Below are 21,187 nucleotides of genomic sequence, written 5' to 3' on the forward strand. Positions count from 1 at the left end.
TGAGAAATAAATGTGTGTTGTTTAAGCCAGTTTATGGTAATTTCTTAAAGCAGCCTAAATTAAGGCAGGAATTAGTACTGAGAAGTGGGATGCTGCTGTAACAAATACCCCCAAATCTTGGAACTGGATATGGGTACAGGCTAGGAGTGTTGAATTGTATGCTAGAAAAAGCCAATATTGCTGTGAAGGGAATTTGAAAGATAATTTTGGCTAGGACAGAGATAGATAAGCAGAGAGTTCTAGAGAACTCTTTCTTCTTCCTAGAGAGTTCATAATAATGAACAGAATGTTGATAGCAATATGTATGTTAAGGGAGATTCTATTAAGGAAATGAGGGACATGCTATTAAAAACTAGAAGATGGGGCACCTAAATGGCTCAGTCAGTTAAGCTACTGACTCATGATTTCAGCTCAAGTCATGATCTCATGGGTCATGAGATCGAGCCCCAAGAGGGCTCTCCACTCAGCAGGGAGTCTGCTTGAGATTCACTCTCTCTGCCCCTCCCCCCACCAAACGCACGTGTGCATGCTCTCTCTCTCTTTCTCTCAAATAAATCTTTTTAAAAAATCTAGAAGGAAGGCAATGCTTGTTATAAAGTGGCAAAGAACTTGGATGAGTTGTGTCCATGTTCTGGTGTTTTGTAAAAGGTAGAACCTAAGAGCAGTGAAATTAGGTATTCAGCTGAAAAAAATTTCTAAGAAAAGTAGTGATGGAGCAGCTTGGTTCTTCCTGTCTGCTTACAGTAAAATGTGAGAAAAAGTATACTGAAGACTTTTTACGCAAAAAGGATAACACTTAAATTTGGAAATTCTCAGCCTATCCATATTGCAAAAAAAAATGAGAAAGCATGTTCAGAAGAAAACCTTAGGAGTATGGCCAAATAATCATTTGATAAGGAGGTTAGTGTGGGTGTGAACCAGGAACTTAATCAGCACCCCAGCAAGAAAACTGCCAGTTTGAACTGAATAGAAAAGAGATCAGAAGGAATGAAGGAAGGTTGTCAGACCATTTGTGTTTTATAGGACAGGACAATAATACTGTTCAACTATAACTGTGCTCTATTCTTCTAGAAAAGGGAAGAATGAAATCAGTGTATGGATTAATTCTCCTGAAAGGTAATTCAGACATCATCAAGGATGCCTGCTTGGTTTCAAAAGAAGGAGCCACTGCCTTGCTTTCAGTAAGACAGATGTCCTATGCCCTAAGTCACTTGGACCTGTACCTCTGTTCTGCAGAAGCCTGGTCAGCGACGTGGGGGTGGGGCTGGAGGGCAGAGTAGGATTCCAAAGAGGATTTTTACGTAGTGAATATGTTCCAAGCCACACAAATAAGATCTCATTTAATCCTTAAAATTCTGTCAGTTATATATAATTTTCTCTATTTTCTAAGGACTCAGATTCCTATACAGAGTGGGCTATGCTTAAAAACAGTAATGCCTCTCCATTTTTATGTGGATAAAAATGAATACTATTATTCAGGAACTATCCAGAAATGCAAATTGTTTTATTGATTTTTTTCTCTCCCTTTTTATTTATTTTTTATTATTTTTTAAAAATATTTTATTTATTCATTTGAGAGACAATGAGATAGAGAGAGAGCATGAGAGGGGGGAAGGTCAGAGGGAGAAGCAGACTCCCTGCCGAGCAGGGAGCCTGATGCGGGACTCGATCCAGGGACTCCAGGATCATGACCTGAGCCGAAGGCAGTCGCCCAACCAACTGAGCCACTCAGGCGCCCTTTTCTCTCCCTTTTTAAAGTAATGTACATTCCTGTCAGTTTTCTTCAAAAAAAAAAATCACCTTATTTTATTTTTAAAAATGTTTCAAATAAAAACGGGAATAGATAATAACTGTAAAATTTTCTTTTTAAATCATCATAAAATATCTTTTTTGATATGCGTTGTACCAAGAACACTTTGTTTCAAAATGAAAAACAAAGCTTTGCAGAGACAACTATACTTCACAGTCAACATTTTCCATAATTGGTTTTCATGTATATTTCATACAAAATGTATGTTACTAGATTAGTTGCTCAATAGATTAAATTTACTCTCTTGCAACTAGAACTGAAAAAAAAAAAAGCAGGTGTTGCTGCTTAATGGAACTGTGAGCCTATTTCTGCAATGAGCTTTGCAGGTAACATAAATCTTACGTGATTTTTCAATTCATATTTTGCATTTTATCAAAATTGTGTGCTACTAAAACCTTCAAGAGATTACAAATTTTAATTGGTTCTTAATTTGAGGATCTTTTAAAAAATCAGTTTTAAATTCTATGGCATTTTTGTTGAAGCATCAGGGTCATTTAAATATTTTTATTACCAATAGAAAAAAAAAGTTACTATATTCCATACTGATTATTTTTAATAACAATCCTTGAAGACATTGAAGGATCCAAATAAAGTGCATGAAAATTTCTCATTCAGCAGACTTTGCGGACAGACATAGACATTGCAAAGAATATCCATAGTCTGAAAACTCTGTTTATTTTTATGTTTAAATTTATCTCTAAGGCTTCTTTCTAAGGACAAATTAGTGTTTGATAATATTTGAATTATTCCACCACTAGTTTTATACAATATTAACAGACATACAATTATTAATTTCTGCATTATGCTAACATCCTAAATCTAGACAACCATAACCTTAGTTATCTTTTTACCTCTGATAAGTGTTGTGAAAACAATGAGGAGGAAAGAGGGCCCATATTCAACCTCTAGTATATAGGGTAAGTAGTTAGGGGAAAATTGCCAACAATTTGGTAGTGCCAAAGAGGAAGCAGTATCCTCATCAGAGGGGCAAAAGGGCAAAAGGGTAATAGGAAAATGTAGAGAAGTTTAGGGTATGAGGAAATGCTTGGATAAGTTTGAGTGACAAAGTACTCATGTACTTTAGCAGGGATAAGTGTTGGTCTGGAATGTTTGTGAGAAGGAGTTGGGTGAGGACACCGGAAGAAATTCTGGGGCCTCATAATCCCATATTTTGTAGGCTAACTTTATGGATTACCAATGGAAGTGCCACTTACCTGAGAAATGTGAGTAATATGAGACATCTCAGAATTGGGTGGGCCTCCCTTCAATCCTAAGGAAAATTATCTAATTTATAAAATTCACTGTTTCAATTCTGAAATTGGTTCCCTTAATGAGAGTGTTAATAGTATGCTCTTGTCTTAGTTATGTATACACTACTCCATAGGCTTCAGTATTCTGCTTTTTCATGTCAGAATGAATTATAGAGGACTAAGGACTATATCAAAGCATTATGATACATAGAGTGTTGGTTAAAAGTAATATCAGACAAAACAGTGAAGGTTAAAAAAAAACTGGTGTATATTGCACATACATAGAGCAAGCATCATAAACTATGCTGGGTGATCGATGAGTAGGGATGTCTATTAAGTCTCCCTGCAGTGTAAATTTTATAATATATAAAACAAGGCAGGAATTTTCAAAGAAATGGGCATACCAGGTATAAGATATGAGACAGTGGGAAGCATAGGAAGTGGGCAGTGTCTGTATGTATGAACAGTTGGGATGAGAATAGGATTCTTGCAGGATTAATTAAATATTATTATAGGGGACAAGTAGAGAAAAATTAAAACTATATATGTATATAGAGATTTTTATATCTTCTTTATAATTTTAGTTAAACGATTGAGAATGAAAAGGAAGGAAGTTAGAAAAAATCAATTATATAAAAATGTCAATGTTCTTGGAGGAAATAGGTAAAAAATAGGTAAAAAAAAACCCCAAGAATTTGTAATAATAAAATTCAATAATGTTTTTTGGTGTTCTGACAAAAATCCTAAAAATTCAGATGTTAGATATTTTGAAAAAAAATTTCTTTTGCACTTAAAAATCTGTATTTAGAAGTATCTGTTCTATATTCAACCTATATATAATCTCTTTGGAGCCATGTATTTGTAAAACAGATGTGGCAGCAGATGGTAGTAAACAATGCATTTTTTTATAACTGATTAACAACTTTTGCCAAATGCCAGTGGTAATAAAGAAATCCACTTTATCTTGGACTCCAAGGAATTAAGTATTCAGTGATCATAAAGGCAACTATTTTGGTTTACCTGGATATCACTCGTCTCTTTGAGTGGTGTTAGATAGTAGCAGCTTAGTCTAAACTTAGTTCTGCTTTTACATTGCCATTTTTTTTAACTAAGTAAAGCAGTTATTTGATGAAGAAAAGATAAATTTTTAATCAATTTTGTCATGTCTTGATTATTTGCAAAACAAGATGACAGAGAGAAAAGAAATAAAATCTGTCCAGCATAAGGTGAAATTTATTGCTGTAATTTTACAGAAGAGTCCCTTTGATGTCATAAACTGCAAGAAAAAAGCATGAGCAGTTTATTAAAAAAAAACAACAACATAAGAATAGTGAGATGAGATTGCAGCCTTTATAGCATTCCACACTTTATATTGGACAATTCATTTTTGTCCCACTGTAGAAAATAGTAAATTGATTTTGATTTTATAGGTAGCTGTCCCATTAATTTTCAAAGCATAACCTTATGAAGATCAAACCGGTCAAGTTTGCTGACATCAGCTTTACAAGAGGGAGCTTATCACTCTCTAAAACGAAAATGTACTGTTATCAAGAAACACATCTGCAAGTCCAGCTATTGTCAAAGAATCATGACATATAAATTATCTGTGTGGCACTGTTGATGTATCCATTTCACTAAAACTGTTAACAAAAATAGTTTTAAAAACTCAGGAAATGAGAGTCATGCCTTTAATGATATTATCAGCTTTACAGCTTTTTCTTTTTTTAATTGAAGGAAGGTTTTATTTTTTCCATCATATCATTAGCACACTTTTACTAGTTCTGTGCCAGAAATGTCTATTATGACAAAAGATAATTTGGAGGCATTATTTGAGATTCAAATAACTAACTGAGTCATTTTATAATAAAATAATCTTCTATTGAGTTTTGATGCTTTTGTTTGGGTCAGAAAATGCACCTTATGTCTATGAAATCTAATGTTATTCAGGACATTTTTTTTTTCTTAAACAAGATCAATATATAAAACTAAAAAATAGCATTCACTGAATTTATTAAATCTGTAGCAGGGGGCATGTGCCCTTACTCTATATAGGGAAGAAAAGTCTCAGTCTTATATACCCCCCTCATCTTTTCTACATATAACATTATACTTGAGGGAAGGTAGAATCGCTTAACATTTCAATTATTTATTGTAATTATCTCATATAAGATCCAGAAAGAATACTCAGAGTCTCTAAGACACATTAAAATAATTTTGTATTCCATTTTAATTTTTTATTTATCTTTATCTAGAAATTTCAAACATTGAAACCATGTATGCGAATTTGTATGGGAAAGCAATTTTAAAATATGCTAACCATCTCAGTGAGGGAAAATTGAATATGTCAATTTTGGATCATCTGAATATGTTCATGACAGAGGTTAATCTATTGTAAACACACTATAAAACCAAAGACCTTGGCCAAGTACATTAATCTGTTGTCTGCCTTAACTTGCATAATGTTAAGGCAACCATTTGAATGCAGTTTTTAAAAGATCATTTTTCAAGATTTATCAAACCCCAATTAAAACATAAATGCCACTATTATTCATTAAGTCACCAAATCTGTGTGTAACACTTAACTCCTTGACACTGTACCCAAATCAATAACTAGTCATTTTTACTGTAATTCCTAAATATTTCTGGAAGATGTTTGCCATTTTCCATCCTTATTGGTATATTCCCAGGAGAAACCGCAAACATCTGGTCCATGGATTATTATAATAGTCTTTTAACTTTTGTCTCTTCATCTGTGGTCTAATTCATTCTCCATGTTATAACTGAAATAAATTCTTTAACATAAAGATTTCAGAACATTTTTATATTTTTAGAAGATTTTGAAGATAGTACAGAGTTCCCATATATCCCTCACCCAGTTTCCCTAGCATTAACATTTTAGGTTATTAAGATATAATTAACTCTTATTCATACATTATTATTAACTAAATTCTATAATTTATTCTGATTTTCTTTGTTGCTTATTGTCTTTTTCCTGTTTTGGGATCTATCCAGTATACCAAAATATATTTACCCATCATGTCTTCTTAAGCAGCTCTTGATTGTGAAAATTTTTGGATTTCCTTGTTTTTTTTGTTGTTGTTGTTGTTTTAAGATTTTTAATTTATTTATTTGACAGAGAGAGACACAGCGAGAGAGGGAACACAAGCAGGGGGAGTGAGTGAGGGAGAAGCAGGCTTCCTGCCGAGCAGGGAGTCCCATGCGGGGCTCGATCCCAGGACCCTGAGATCATGACCTGAGCCGAAGGCAGACACTTAATGACTGAGCCACCCAGGCTCCCCAAGGACTTCCTGGTTTTTGATGGCATCATTAATTTTGAGAAGTACCAGTCAGAAATTTTGTAGCAAATCCCACAACTCGGATTTGTTTATGGTTTTTCTCATGATTAGATTGGGAAATGTATTTTTAATGGGAATCCAGATAGAAAGTGCTCTTTTTGTCACCACAAAACAAGGATTCATATTATCAACTGGCTCCTTCTATTGAAGAATGTATTAGAAACCAAGATCTGGATGATGGGTGTGCTCCTCGCTACTGGGTGTTGGTGCTTCTATGCTCCCTCAGCGGAGAGAGAAAGAAAATATATGTGCTACCTACCTGTGTATATCTACATGTCTATAAATATTTCTATATGTAATCATTTGTGTCTGTATTAAGCTAACCATGCATTCATGCTGAGATCTCCAACTCTAGTAATCCATTATCACATGGATAATCCTAGCCTACTCTTCTTGCTTATCTATAAACTCCCACTCCAAGAATGAGAAATCTGGCTTCCACCATCAGCCATCTTTTTACTTACTTGATTAATTGCAGTATTATGTATAACAGAATCAAAATTGTTGACCTGTACCCAGGAGATGAAAGTTTATTAACTATCGTGCAATGTTTATGTGCAGTTCCCTTTCAGTTTAGTATTTCAGATTCCACTCATTTCCAGTTTCTTAGATCAATATCTTTCTCCATACCCTTCAGGGAGATTTTTTTTTTTTTCTTTTTTGACACATGCTGCCTTTTTTATGGCATTCCCCAGTGAATTTTTTTAAAGAGACTTTTTTTATTTTAGAGCAGTTTCAGGTTCACAGAAAAAAAAAATTAAGGAGATTACATAGTTTGCAGATAACTTCTACGTGCACACATGAACATCTACCCTCACTGTTAACATTCAGCACCAGAATTATTCATTTGTTTCAGTGGGTGAATGTATATTGACACATTATCACCTGAAGTTCATAGTTTACATAGTTTACGTTACATTACATAATCTACATAGTGTCCATTCCGTGTATTTGGCAAATGCATGATGGCATATATCCACCATTATAGGATCATACAGAACAGTTTCACTACCCTAAAGATCCTATGTGGATGCATATCTGTCCATCTTTCTCACCAAATCTTGGCAACCACTGATCTTTTTACTGTCTCTATAGTTTTGTTCCTTCCACAATATCATAGAGTTGCATCACGTCATATGTACCCTTTTCAGATTGGCTTCATTCACTTAGCAATATGCATTTAATGTTCCTCCATATATTTTCACAGTTTGATCGTTCATTTCTTTAGTACTGAATAATATTCCATTGTTTGGATATAACACTTTGCTCATTTATTCACATATGGAAAGACATCTTGGTTGCTTTCAAGTATTGACAACATGAATAAAACTAGTATGAACAAATGTTCAGATTTTTGTGTGGGCATAAATTTAATTCATAAGTTTGAATAAATATCAAGGAGTGCAACTGATTAGTTTTGTAAGAAACATCCAAAATGTCTTTGCAAAATGGCTGTATCATCTTGCATTCCTCAATGATTTTTTTTAATTTACATTTATTAAAGTCCACTCTTTGTGTTGTGCAGTGCTATGGGTTTTACCACAGTAAAGTGTCATATATCCACCATTAAAGAATGATACAGAATAATATAGAATTCTTTCAGTGCCTTATAGGTTCCTGGTCCTTCATTTATTCAAATCCCCTGTCTCCAACCCCTAGCAAGCACTGATTGCTTTACACTTTCTATAGCTTTGGCTCTTCCAGAATATTATATAAATAGAATTATAAATAATGTTGTCTTATCAGACTAGCATCTTTTACTTAGCAATATACATTGAAGACTCAATATAATTGTTTGCCTAATAGCTCTTTCCTTTTAGTTGCTGAATGGTATCCCATTGTGTAGATGTGTTTCTGTTTCTATACCCATTCACATATTAAAGGAGATCTTGGCTGCTTCCAGTTTGGAGTGATTATGAATATAACTGCTGTAAATCTATGTATATATGTATTTATACTTTCTGCGGTTGTTTTTGTGTCAACATAGTTTTGATATTAGTTGGGTAAATACCTGTGAGTATGAACACTAGACCTTATGAGAAACCTATGATTAACTTGAGAAGAAAGTTTGAAAAATCTCTTACAAAGTGGCTGCACTATTTCACATTTCCTCCAACAATGAGTTTATCTATATCCTCACCATCAGTACCGTCAGTTTTTTTCTTAAATTTTATTTTAATGATTCAAATAAGTTTTGGTGGTATCTCATTTTGTTGTAATATGCAACTGAAAGTGAAGATTTTGAGTATGTTTTTTGCCCGTGGTATGTCTTTTTTGGGGTGGTGTTTACTTAGATATTTGGCCTATTTTTAAAATTATGTGTATTCTCTAACTGCTCATTTATAAAAATTATTGGATTATTTCAGATATAAGTCTTCTACTAGATATTATGCTTTAAAAAATATTTAGGGATGAGATCTTGCCATTTGTGACAACATGGATGGACCTAAAGGGCATTATGATAAGGAAAATAAGTCAGAAAAAGGAAAGACAAACACCATATGATTTCATTTATATGAAACCTAAAAAACAAAACAATTGAATAAGCAACAACAAGAAAAAACAGAATCAGACCTATAAATACAGAGAACAAACTGATGGTTGCCAGAGGATGGGTGACGGGAAAAATGTGTGAAATGAGTTGGAGATATAAGCTTCCAGTTATGGAATAAGTAAGTCATGAAAATAATAGGCACGGCATAGGGAATACAGTCAAAGGTACTGTAATAGTGTTGTATGGTTACAGATGGTACCTAAACTTGTGGTTGGCATAGCATAGCATAACATATAGACATGTTGAATTACTATGTTGTATATCTAAAAATAATAAATAAAATTAAAAAGGAAATTAAAAATATCAAAAACAAAGAATGTCTTTACCTACTCTAATTTTTCTTGCTTTTACTCAATCCCATAATTTATAATAAATTGTATCATATTTTCAATTTCATTTAGTTCAAGATATTTTTATTTACTTATTTTTTATTGTTTAGAGAGAGAGAGTGAGAGAGAGAGTGTGAGTGCATGCAAGCAGGGAGGGGAGGGGCAGAAACAGAAGGAGAGAGTGAATCTTAAGCAGACTCCATGCTCAGCACACACCCCCATGCTGGGCTTAATCTCACACCCCTGAGATCATGACCTGAGCAAAAATCAAGAGTCCACCACTTAACTGATTGAACCACCCAGGTGCTTCCTAGTTTAAGATATTTTTAAATTTCTCTTAAGACTTATTTGACCCAGGGCGCCTGGGTGGCTCAGTCGTTAAGCGTCTGCCTTCGGCTCAGGTCATGATCCCAGGGTCCTGGGATCGAGTCCCACATCGGGCTCCCTGCTCGGTGGGAAGCCTGCTTCTCTCTCTCCCTCTCCCACTCCCCCTGCTTGTGTTCCTGCTCTCGCTATCTCTCTCTCTGTCAAATAAATAAATAAAATCTTTTAATAAAAAAAAAAAAGACTTATTTGACCCAGGTACTATTTAATTGAAATATATGGAGATTTTCCATATATATATATATATACACACACACACACACATATATATATATATATGTACACATATATAATATCAAATTCTATTAAGGTCTGAGGACATAATGTATATGATTTCTCCTTGAAATTTGTCAAAGAGAAATTTATGGCTCTGAATGTATTCTCTTAATGAATGTTCCATGTGTACTGAGATGAATGTGCTCTGCTGTTGTTGGGTGGAACAGTCTACAAATGCCAATTATATAAAGTTTATTGATAGTGCTGTTCAGGGTAACTATTTTCTTACTGATTTTTCTTCCTGCTTGATCTATGAATTACTGAAAGAAGGGTCTTAACTCTAAAAATAACAGTGTGGTTTATTCCTAGTCTCAGTTCTGTCATTTGTTGTGTTGTGTATACTGATTGTTGTTAGGTAGATATAGGTTTAGGACTTTTATGTCTTCTTGAAGAATTGACCCCTTTATCATTATAAAATGTTACTCTTCACTAGTCTCCCTCATTCTGAAGTTTGCTTTGTCTGAGATTAATTTTGATATAGTATATAGTGTTATCGTGATATATATATATATATATATATATATATATATATATATATATATTTCTTTATTTTTAACTTAGCTGACTTTTTAAAGTGGGTTTCTGGGGTGCCTGGGTGGCTCAGTGGTTAAGCGTCTGCCTTCGGCTCAGGTCATGATCCCAGGGTCCTGGGGTCAAGCCCTGCATCGGGCTCCCTGCTCGATGGGAGGCCTGCTTCTCCCTCTCCCACTCCCCCTGCTTGTGTTCCCTCTCTTGCTGTCTCTCTCTCTCTGTCAATTAAATAAATAAATAAAATATTTTTAAAAAATAAAAAAATAAAGTGGGTTTCTTATAGAAAACATAATTAGGTCTTGTCTATTTTTTAGTCCATGCTGATAACCTCTGTCCTTTCATTTACATTTTTATATTTTCACATTTAAAATGAATATTTATATAATTGGGTTAGTTCTTACCATGTTTTTATTTATTTTTTAATTCATTGCATGTGTTCTGTTTCTCCACATAACCCCTCCCCTTTCTTTTTTGCATTTTCTGGTTTTGATTGAGCATTTTTATATGATTTAATTTTACCTTCTCTCTCTTTATTCTTTCTCCTTCTCCATTCCTTTTCTTTATATAGAAACAGGAAAGTCTGTGGTGAAAAATTCACTCGGTTTTAATTTGCCTGAGAAAATATTTATTTATGACTCTGAAAGATAATCTGGCTACGTGTGGATTATATGTTGGTAAGGTTTTTATTCCTCTGCAATATTTTAAGTATAACAATCCACTTTCTCCTTGCTTGCATGATCCTTCAGAAGTCTACTTTAATTATTACCTATGTTCCATTATGAGTAAGATTTCTTTGTTATGGGTTAAATCGTGTCCCTCATAAAGATATGTTGAAGTCCTAACCTCTGGTAACTGTAAATTTGACTTTATTTGAAAAGAAGCTCTTTGAGGATGTAATCAAGTTAATATGAGGTCATTAGAGTGGACCCCAATTAAATATGAATGGTATCTCTCTAAGAGAAGAGATAGAGACAGAGGCACAGGGAAAACACCATGGCAGAGATTGGGGTGGTGTATCTACAAGCCAAGGAATACCAGCACAGTTGGCAACACAAGGAGGTAAGAGAAAGTCATGGAACAGATTCTCACTAAGAACCTTCAGAGAGCACGGCTTTGCTGACATCTTGATTTCAGACTTTTAGCCTCCAGAACACTGAGAGAATAAATGTGTTGTTTTAAGGTCCTGATTTGTGGTAGAATAATGGTCAGAGAAATGTAAGCCTCCTATAAGTACTTATTCCTTGAATAAGTGAATAGACAAGAATTACACAGCCTTGATGTTCCTTGTGTGACAGGCAGGAATTATTACAGGAAACAATGTCCTTTGCTACATAACTTATTCAAACACTGACCTCTCTTCAGTTCTGTATTTTTCTTTCTGCTATAAAACACCATAACATAAACTAACTTTTCTTTTACTAACTTCATCATTTTCCCTTTAACTTAGGCATTTGTCAAAAATACAGATTCTCCTAAGGCACTCTGCATAGAATAGCGAATTCAAATCTATAGGGGAAGTCCCTAGGGATTTGTATTTTCAAAAATGACTGGGATTTCTGGACCAGACATTATGTTATAGACTCCTATCTCCTTGCTCCTTTCTTCTGTGTACAACTCCAAACCATAAAAATAATGGAATACACGCTAAAGAAGAACTCTGAAAGGTGGAAAGAAGAAAGAAACTGGTTTGGGATAATGTAGCTGGAAGAATAAGAGAGCAAGTTGTCTTACTATCTCAAAACAATAAGGCCATCAAGCTTGAATTATGTACTCCAAATCTAGCAACTTTCTCCCCAGCTCTTTTTCCCCCAGATCAAATCTGAGTCTCACTGACAATACCAGCTGATCCCATCAGCACTGGCAGGGGATTAATAGGGAGCTCAGCTAGCAATAAGTGGCCAGTTGAAGTGCTTGCCTTTTTGCTAGATCTGAGATTACTCTATTCAACCAAAAAACACAGACTAGCTTAGGGGCACAGGCAAGAAAAATTACACTGTAACAAATGTCAAGCCGATGAAATCTCTTTGTCCCCACAGACCTAAGACTCCTTTCCTCCATGGAGAAAAAAATGGTGGCCAGGGGACACTGCAAAGGGGCATTCCATCCTAATCAGTGGCAGGCATGGTCAGTGTTATTCAATCGACAGACCATAGAATAGCTTTCCCTTCCAGTTGGGCCAATCTGGGAAAATAACTTATGCTCTTTCAGTCAGCACCAAAATGTCCAGTGGGAGCCTGAAGGGAGCAGACAAACCATGCAAACCTCTGAAATTAAATTTTCATTGAAAACACAGGCCAAAAAATAGGCTAAGGTTTGCATATTAAACCTAAACACAAAGACTGCTAGTTAAAATTAAAAATTTAAAGAACTTAACAGTAGTTAAGGGGCGCTTGGGTGGCTCCAGTTGGTTAAGTGTCTGCCTTCTGCTCAGGTCATGATCCCAGGGTCCTGGGATCGAATTCCACATCAGGCTCCTTTCTTAGCAGGGAGCTTGATTCTCCCTCTTCCTCTGCCCCTCCCCCTGCTCAGGCTCTCTCACTTTTTAATGAAACAAACAAACAAACAAACAAGCAAAACACAATAGTAGTTAAAATAAATGTGGTGTATCATGTTTATTGATTTGAACCACTCTTGCAACCCAGGAATAAATCCCACTTGATTGTGGGAATGATACTGTTGGATTTGATTTGCTAGTATTTTGTTGAGAATTTTTGCATCCATGTTCTTCAAAGATAGTGCATTGATTTGAAGGGATATATGCACCCCGATGTTTCTAGCAGCATTATCAGTAATAGCCAAATTATGGAAAGAGCCCCAAATGTCCACTGAATGATAAATGGATAATGATGTTTGTTGTTATATATATATACATATATATATATGTATATATATATACATATATATATATAATGGAATATTAGTCATAAAGAAGAATGAAATCTTCCTTCTGCAACAACATGGTTGGAGCTACAGAGTATCAAGCTAAGTGAAATAAGTCAGTCAAAGAAAGCCAAATACCATATAATTTCATTCATATGTGGAATATAAGAAACAAAACAGATGAATATAGGAGTAAAAAAAGAAAGAGAGGAATACCATAAAATAGACTATTAACTACAGAAAACAAACTGAGAGTTGCTGGAGGGGAGGTAGGAGGAGAGATAGGTTAAATGGGTGATGGGTATTAAGGAAGGCACTTGTGATGAACATGGTGTTGAATCTAAGTGATGAATTACTAAATCCTACACCTGAAACTAAGATTATACTCTATGTTAACTAACTGGAATTTAAATAAAAACTTGGAAGAAAAAAGAAGTTAAAATAACTAATTGGTAATCCTGGAATTTAAACATAAAATAACCAATTAAAAAAAAAAGGAAAAAAAAAAAACAATGGATGGGCTCAATAATAGGGTGGAGATAACATAGGATAGAATTAATAAAATGGAAAACATCTCCAAAGAATTCACCCAACTTAAAAATCAAAGAAAAACAATCAAAGAGAAAATAGTTTTTAAAAAAATATGTTAACAGAGCCAGGGCACCTGGGTGGCTCATTTGGTTAAACATCTGCCTTCGGTGCAGGTCATGATCCCAGGGTCCTGGGATCAAGTCCCACATCGGGCTCCTTGCTCAGTGCAGAGTTTTCCTCTCCCTCTCCCTCTCCTTCTACACTTCCCACTGTTTGTGTTCTCAATCTCTCTCGCTTTCTCTTTTAAATAAATAAATAAATAAATAAATAAATAAATAAATATTTAAAAAATATATTAACAGAGCCAAAGGGATTTGTGGGACAATAACAAAAGATTCAATATTTGTATCATCAATGTCCCGGAAAAAAAGCAGAATGTTTCTGAAAGAGCATTTAGAGAAATAACGGCAGAAAGCTCCCAAATTTGGAGAAAGATATAAACCTATAGATTAAAAAAGCTAAAAAACCTCAAGCAGAATGAAGAAATCCATGCCAAGACACATATTTAACTAAGACTAAGAGAAAACCTTAAGACCAACAAGAGAAAAATGACATTACACAGAGGGGAACTCCAATCTGAGGAACAAGAGATTTCTCCTCTGAAACCACGGAGACCATGCTACTTAGCATGGCATTTTTTAAATGCTGACTAACTACTGCAAGTTCTGTATCTGGTGAAACTGTTTTTCTAGAATGAAGAGAAATTAAAGATTTTCTCATTCAAAGGAACACTAAAGGAATTTGTTTCTAATGGCCATACTCTAAATGACAGGCAAAAGGAAGTTCTTCAAACAGAGAAAAAAATGATAAAGAATCTTGAAACAAAAAAATAAAAGAAAAAAACAATAGAAAGAACAGAAATATGAGTACATAAAAAAGGCCAACCTTTACCTTGTGAGTTGTAGAAATCATATTTTATGATAGAGCTAAAAAATACTTTATGACCGTTTGTTACTTGAGATAGGATATTTAAAAGTGGGAGAGGTAAAGGCACCTAAAAGGAAGTAAGGTTCCACACTTCATTTGAAGTGATGGAAACTTGATATCAGTAGAATATGATAATTTATATATGTATGTTTTAATACTCAGAGCATCACTAATAAAACTATATAGGGATATATGCCCCCCCCCAAACACCAGAAAGAAATCAAGATGTAATCCTAAAAATGTCAAAGTAATCCATAGGAAGGCAGTAAGAAACAAAAGAATGAGGACTAAGGGAAGCATAAAATTAATAATAAAAATGACAGAATCAAGCTCTAACATATTAACAGTTACCTGAAATGTAAAAATGTAAATAGTAAAATACAGCAATAAGAGACAAATATTGTCAGAATAGGCTTTTTTTTTAATTAGCTGACAAGAAACTGTTTACAGAAAACTTACATCAAATTCAATAACTTGGGTAAGTTGAAAGTAAAAGAATGAAGAAAGTTTTACAATGCAAACTTTACAAAAGTAGGTGAGGTTAATATATGATAGATCACAGAGTAAAGAAAATGACTAGAGACTAAGTAGGTCATTTCATAATGACAAAAAAGTTCATTCCATTGGAAAAAATATAATGATCTTAAATGAGTATGCCCCAAATAAACAACAGAGTCTCAAAATTCCTGAGGCAAAACCTATAGCGTTCTAAAAAATAGAAATAGAAATATTTTTTATTTCAATTTTGTTAGGGACTTCATCACCTTCCACTCAGTGACTGATAAAACTGCTAGACAGAAAATTAGCAAGAATATATAAGATCTGAACCCAATCAAACAACAGGATCTGAATTACAGCTCATAAAACAAATGTTGAGACATTGATTTTGTTTACTATTTATTTATTATTTATAAAGATTATTTATTTTAGAGAGAGAGGCGAGGGAGGGGCAGAGGGAGAGAATCTTCTTGATTGCCTTTGACATAGGGACAGACACATATCAATAGAATAGTATGGAAAACCTCCAAATAGACTCCTCCAGATATATCCAAATGATATTTGGTCCAGGTGTGAAATAATTTAACAGTGGAAGTTAGCTTTTTCAACAAATAATTTGGTAGTATTTAACTTCTGTAAGCCATAAAATAAACATTAACCTAAACTTCATACCATATACAAAAACTAACTCAATATGGTTCACAGACTTCAATGCAAAATGCAAAACAGTAGAACCTTTAGAATATAGGGTGAATATTTTGTTCTAAAGCTAGGAAACAGTTCATAGACTTGACATCAAAAGCATAATCCATAAAAGAAAAGATTGATAAATTCGACATCATTAAAACCAAAAATTTTTGCTCTAGAACAGATCCTATGAAAAAGATGAAAAGATAAAGTAGATACTGGGAGAAAATATTTCCTAATCACTTCTGACAAATGAGTAATATATGGAAAATATAAAGGACTTCAAACTCAATAGTAAAAAAAAAAAATCACTCCAATTAAAAAATGGGAAAATATATAACATGCTATACTGAGGATATACCATTGGTAAATAATCACATGAAAATAATGTACACCATTATAGAAATGAAAATTAAAACCACAATGAAATACCACTACACTTCTATTAGATATCCAAATAAAGAATAATGACACTGCAAAACCTTGGTGAGGACGCAAAGAGACTAGATCATTCAAGCATTCCTAATGGGAATATCAAATAGTACTGCCACTCTGGAAACCTGTTCGGCAGGTATTTTTTAAGCCTAGACATAAAATTACTGTAAACCTAGAAACTATACTCTACCTTGATATTATCCCAGAGAAATGGAAACTTACGTTCACACAAAAACCTGTACATGAATGTTCACAACCACAAACTAGAACCAATACAGATGTCCTTCAATGGGTGAATGATTAAAGAAAGCGTAGTACGCTTCATTTCTTTATATATCACAGAATATTGCTCAGAAATTGGAAGAACAAACTACTGATATAAACAAAAACTTGGATGAATCTCTAGGGATTTAACTGAGTTTAAAAAGCTAGTCCCAAAATGGTACCTATTATATGATTCCATTTATATAATATTTTTTAAAGATCACCATTCTGAAGAAGAGGATATAACTAGGGAAATTAGGGGTTAGGAACAGGGCAGGGGAAGGAAGGTGGATGTGATTCCAATAAAACAACAGGAGGGATTCTTATGCTGATGACACTCTGTCTTGCCTGTAGTGGTGGATATATAAAACAGCAGTGTGACAAAACTGTGAAGAGTTAAAAATAGACACAGACACAGACACACTAACGAGCACAAGTAAAACTGAGGAAATCTGAATTTAAAAAAAAAAAAGTTTTAAGATATAATCAGTGATTCTGTGAGAAAGAAACAATGAAAATTCTGCCTTTACCCATTTCAGGTGATCCTACATTCTAAGCTTTTTATATATGTGATTTTGTAGTCCTTTTAGTATTTAGAATGAGCAGAGAAGATTGTAGCTCATTACTTCCACCAAATTTAATTTGTGCTACAGAAGTTTATATTGCCCATGGTGCAGACTTTAAACATAGTGCATGAAGATACATTAATTACTGAATGAATGAATGAGTGAATGAATGAATGCATGCATGCATTTCTGATGGCATAAATAATATCAAATAAACTCTAATGTATGCATGGTAACTTATGTTTCTTCATTGACTCTAATGATGATTAGAAATTTTAATATTACAAATGTGTGCATCTTCTCTTTTTCCCTCTCCCTCTGTGCCTCCCCCTCCCTAAAATAAATTAGTAAATCTTTAAGAAAAAAAAATATGCATCTTTAATACTTCTTTCTTATTTTTTAACATGTTATCCATACTCTTTCTGAAATGTACCATTTCCGTCAAACAACTGTTCCCCAGATTTCTTATATTTTAAAATAAATTCCCATGTTATTAACATTTAGCACAGTATGAATTATGTCTTTCCTTTCTTTATGAACAAAGATTGAATGCAGTAGAAAATGAACTAATGGTGTGCAAATAACAATGGTATTTGTCATATGTATTCTAAATAGTGGCAAATAATTTACCTTCTGTTATCAAAACAGGAGAAATAAATAAATTATAACCATCAGAGTGCTAGTTATGGTGTAATAAAGAAAATAGAGGGGCGCCTGGGTGGCTCAGTCGTTAAGCGTCTGCCTTCGGCTCAGGTCATGATCCCAGGGTCCTGGGATCGAGCCCCGCATCCGGCTCCCTGCTCGGCGGGGAGTCTGCTTCTCCCTCTCCCACTCCCCCTGCTTGTGTTCCCTCTCTCGCTGTGTCTCTCTCTGTCAAATAAATAAATAAAATCTTTGAAAAAAAAAGAAAATAGAAAATCAATAGGAAATAGGAAATTTAACTTAACATCTTTGAAATGATTTATTTGTATTGAAAAGGAAAATCTTACCTTAACAGATTGCTTGATAAAACTAAGCATGTACTAACAACAATGCATAAAGTAAAGGATACTTCGTGTTAATTAAGTAGCATTCCAAGACTTGTCTGCTTCTGAAAGTAGTTAACTCAACCAAGAGTTTGCAGTAATTCAAATTGCAGAACTTGAACATTGGGTGAATTTTTATTTATTTAGAAATTTGCAAGAAAAATGCAAGGCTTGGGGCACCTGGGTGGCTCAGTCTGTTAAGCGGCTGCTTTCGGCTCAGGTCATGATCCTGGGGTCTTGGGATCGAGCCTCACGTCCGGCTCCCTGCTCGGCGGAGAGCCTGTTTCTCCTTCTCCCTCTGCCTGTCACTCTGCCTACTTGTGCTCTCTCTCTGTCAAATAAATAAATAAAATCTTAAAAAAAAAAAAAAAGAAAAATGCAAGGCTTTATTTGATATCAACTGTGAGAAGAGTCCATTTGCTACTGTGTTGAATTATTAGCTTCTCAAGTGGGGAAACTTTTATGTATTATAGAGATTCTTCTTAAATATTATGAAAGAAAAAAAAATCAATGTGTTAAGCAAAGGATGTTAGCACCTAACTTTTGCAGCAGTGATGTTTCTGCTAATGTTATGATTTATTCATGTGCAGTTCCAAGCTTGCTAATAAATGATATCACCACATTAGAGGAAAATGATATTCCCATTTCTCCTTCACTCCATTTAAGAAAAACTCAAAGATAGAAGTGGCTAAGTAAATTGCAACAGCCACAAAAGTAGAGAGACCTAGAGAAGCAGAAATTAACCTAAAGCAATAGAGATGAACACACAATCAGCATCACACAGAGGTTAGACCCCTTTTTCTTTTCTTTTCTTTTTTTTTTTTTTGCTCTGGGCTTAGACAACTCTTTCCTGACCTGAAGGATATTAGCCTATTCCCAGTGCCACAGTGCCAAAAAGGAATTCAATGTGACAGTGTGACTAAATTTACAATCATGTAAATATAAGACTGAAAGAAAATGTGATATTATAAGTGACAAAAGGCCAACTAATTAAAAGATTTCTAATATGTCACCAGGGAAAAACAAGGTGTAAAAATGTGTAAAACAATGTGTAAAAATGGAAGCATACACAACTACATTCTATGTATCTAAAGCAAACACTCCAGCCAAGTGTTCTTCTCTTATCAATATGAAATTGCTACAGAACTAAATGATTCACAGCTATTATTATAAATCAATTTATACTATATAATTACTTAGACAAGTAAGATACAGGACTATTAAATGACTTTAAACATAGGAATGGAACAAACCCATACCTATAACTACAGAGTACATATTTGACTATATTTTTTCACAATGTCATTTTACAGAACTTCAAAAATATACTGAGGTATCAAAACCAGCTGGAGAAATCTGAAGTACTACATAATCTGTTCATTGTTCATATTTTGTAGTTCAGATCACCCTAAGTGTATATTATGGATTAGGTAATTCTAAAATACTCAATTTTATCTAATAACATTTAATGATTTGAATATTACAAAAAAACTACTACAAAAAATTTCCAAATAATATATAAAGTATCCAATTGTGAATTTATGCAATAATTTTGCTCAATAGCTAAGGGGAGAGATTGTTTTTAAATTAAAACATAAATACATAGCATGCAATATTTATTATCTGAAAATGCAAAGCATTGGATTCTAGTAGAATAAATGAAAAATGACATCTTGAGGTTCGAATTAGCTTCCAAACAGTAGCAAGTCACACAGGGATACTTGGTCCATTGTCTTATGCATTTGGGCAGGTTTTATACTCAGCTTACTACATCCATTATTTATTACTGTTATTATTGGCAAACTTGAGTAAATATATTTACTCCAACCTTAACTTTTTCTTGACTGTAGAGACATAAACATTTAAAGTATAAAATATATAAACTTTAAGGCTGCCACAAATCCACAGCATAAATTACAAAATACTTTTCTGTCACTGAACACCTAGTTATTTATGTCCATTAAAATTTACTGTTTATCTTAGACATTTTTATTTATAAGCTCTTGACTTAGGCAAAAATTATATCAAAGAAGAATGATAAAAAGGAATTCATATTAGAAATATCTAAAATATGAACAGATTTTTATATTTACTTTTTGAAAGGAAGAAAGAGAATGTAAGTAAATCTGTAACCAATTGAGCATTAGGGCAGTATTCAATGTGGGTAACTCATACAGTATTCATGCTATGAAATTATACTTTTGGATAAGTTTAATAGTTCTCAGGATAAAATGTGGGATGAATATTTCCTGAAGAATTCCACCTGTCTCTGCATTTTGAAATGACAATTTGATGAAACATATACATAATCATGTTCATATACAGATTCATGTCCCTTTCTGAACTTTTTATTATCTCATTAATTTTATTTTCATATTTAGTAATTATGTCTCGCTGGTTTTCCAAGTATTTTTTACTGCAATTGAGCAGATCTTGCTAGTGCCCTAAATTGTATTTCCTTCTACAGTATCGGTCTGCCCTTTTTAAAGCCAAGAACGTGAGCAATTCTGTACATTTATCATGAAGTCCTGGAGGTATGAAGCTTACATGGACCACGACATCCTTGAAAATGGAAACTTCTATTAGCTTTTCCTTTTTACCCATTCCCCTTTCTCCAGTCCCTCAACATTGTTTCCTGGAAGTGCCTTCCAAATAAAATACTTGGAACCAAGTCCTTGTCTTCAGCTCAATTTTGTGGGAAACCCCAAACAAAACACTCATTTTGTCTCCTTATAGAAATTAACAAATTGACAGATTTAAGGCCTCGTTGAATATAATACACTCACTTGTGTTTACAACTAATAGGTTTCTCTGTCTTCATTAT

Source organism: Leptonychotes weddellii, chromosome 2 (genome assembly GCF_054177405.1).
Source record: "Leptonychotes weddellii isolate Sample4059 chromosome 2, ASM5417740v2, whole genome shotgun sequence".
In the NCBI taxonomy this organism is placed as follows: Eukaryota; Metazoa; Chordata; class Mammalia; order Carnivora; family Phocidae; genus Leptonychotes; species Leptonychotes weddellii.